This window comes from Eurosta solidaginis, chromosome X (genome assembly GCF_040869045.1).
Source record: "Eurosta solidaginis isolate ZX-2024a chromosome X, ASM4086904v1, whole genome shotgun sequence".
NCBI lineage: Eukaryota > Metazoa > Arthropoda > Insecta > Diptera > Tephritidae > Eurosta > Eurosta solidaginis.
Genome location: NC_090324.1, coordinates 189,436,952 through 189,439,394, shown reverse-complemented (window position 1 = coordinate 189,439,394; position 2,443 = coordinate 189,436,952). Strand labels below are relative to the sequence as shown.

Below are 2,443 nucleotides of genomic sequence, written 5' to 3'. Positions count from 1 at the left end.
GGTAGAAAGGCTGACCATTACATTAAAACCATTTCTAACAGATCCCAGTGCGTTTTGTAACATTCCCTTGTGTCTGTAAAGAGTCAAGTTTAAAATAAGATATACACGATAGGTAAATTAGATCAAGACTAAGACTAAAGACTCACTGGTTTTAACCCATTCTGCACCACCTGGTAAATACGGACGTTTATCGGCCACGATTGTCAACGAGGAGCTTTGAATTCATGTTTGGCACCTTTTTCTGCCGGCACAGTTCATATTCTGCTTTGACGAGTTATGTATGCAGTAAGTGCAGATGAAACCAATAGCTCGAGCCGGATATGAACTAGAAACCTTCTGCTTGTGAGAGGTTGTAAAAGTTGCCAAATCCCTGATATTTTGATCAAAGCAGCAAGTATATTCAATATGTGGTATGAAATTTAGTAAATGGTTCACTATGGAAAATGGCATACATACGCACGTTCTAAGCTCAACGATTACTTTGAACAAATATTTAAAAATAGACTATATTGAAAATTTTGCGATCAATTGAACCCATTGTATTGACAATATCATCAATCTTCAATATTGATCGCACTGTTTCGGTAGACAATGATATTGCCGAAATGCTGACCAGTCAAGGTTGTAAAACATTTTCTGCTAGAATATCAGTAATAGCACCTTTGCGCACATTAATACCGGCCGTTTTTCACCTTGTGCATGACGATTTCTTAGCTCAGTAACTGTAGCAATCGGATTAAGACCAGCATTCTCAGCCAATGTTGATGGTATAACCTCTAAGGCATAAGAAAAAGCACGGAAACAATAATCATCAACTGTCACTGTCTGTGCATAGGCAGCCAACTGTAGGGCCATTTCAATTTCAGGTGCACCACCACCAACAATCTGAGCACGTTTCTTTACCAAGCAGCGCACCACACAGAGTGCATCATGTAGTGAACGTGCTGCCTCTTCGAGTACCAATTTATTTGAACCACGACAAACAATGGATACAGTACGTCCAGGATTTTGTATGCCAGTAATTTTGACAAACTTTGTGCTGCCACTTGGTACCTCCTCAACCGAATCAGCATTTACAAGATTTTCAGCAACAAAGTGATCTAATGATGCTATCGGACGCCAATTCAAAGTTTTGCAAACAAATTCGATATCTTCACGTTCAACATCTTTTACAACAAGACACTTGATCTTGTCAAGGAAATGTTGGGCCAAGTCAGAAACAGCATCTCTTAAAATAGATTTTTGCACCCAAAGAACAATGCAGCCTGCTTTCTTAATTTGTTTGACAATATTCAAAATGTAAGCGCGTTCTTCTTTCAGCACACGATCCGTTGCTGCATAATCTGATACAATAACATTGTGATCCATATCAGTCTTTGGCGCTGAAGTGCAAAACTTTATCAAACCAATTTTAGATTTTTCAATAGGCTTGGGTGCATTAGTGCCAGCCGAACGTGAGGTAAACACCAAACCTTCAATCAGTTCGGGATCTTCAACAGTTCCACCAATACTTCGAATAACCTTAATATTTTTCAAATCAACAGCTCCCTCCTTGCCGGGCTCAGTCACTTTAAGCACAGCGTCAACAACAAGAGGTGCCAAAGGACTGCTCTGCTGGTAAACGACTTTCGAATTTAATGCAGTTGAAGCACTCTTTATAAGAGTATCACGATCAGTTAATTCAATTGATGTTGACATATCAGTGAGTATTTCAATAGCTTTATCGCCGCAACGTTGGAATGAGTCGCAAATAGCAGTAGGGTGAATACCTTTGTGCAACAACTTTTCACAAGCTTCCAATAGAGCTCCAGCAATTACAACAACTGAAGTTGTACCATCACCAGCTTCAACATCTTGTGCACGTGATAGCTCTACTAGCATTTTAGCAGCTGGATGTAAGACGTTCGTCTGCTTTAGACCAGTGGCGCCGTCATTTGTTATCGATACTTCACCATTGCCGGCTTGAATCATTTTGTCCATGCCGCGTGGACCTAATACGATATGCATCGGAGACAGCTTTTGCAGCTTGAATATTTGATAGACGAACATCTGCCGGTTTCGATTTATTTTTGAAGGCTTGTCCTTTTGGCTTAACCGGAACGAAACTTGCTTTCGGGGCCATTGTTGTATTGTGTTTAGGAATTTATGCACTTTACAATTGATTGAATTAATTTAGGCAACGATTTAAGCGGATTAAAATCACAATATCGTATACCAAACAAAAACCAACGGTGAACGTTGGATGTAAGCTTTCGGGGTGATGTAGAATGTCACGCCACAGCTGCTCGAATTCGAGAACCCGTGCGACGTTTTGTAAAAGCCTTACAAAATCTCTTCCTAAAGGTATTATATCCAAAAAGCGCTCACGTATTAATGATATAATAAAGGAACACCCTCCATGGGGAATGTTGCGTTCGAAGTCACAGTCTCTTGTTCGCTGAAG

At 40.1% G+C, this 2,443-nt stretch overlaps 1 pseudogene; it reads right to left on the bottom strand.

Annotated features, from left to right (window-relative positions):
- Positions 1-493: 493 nt before the first annotated feature.
- LOC137235336 (T-complex protein 1 subunit delta-like) lies at positions 494-2,131 on the bottom strand (annotated as a pseudogene).
- Positions 2,132-2,443: the final 312 nt, after the last annotated feature.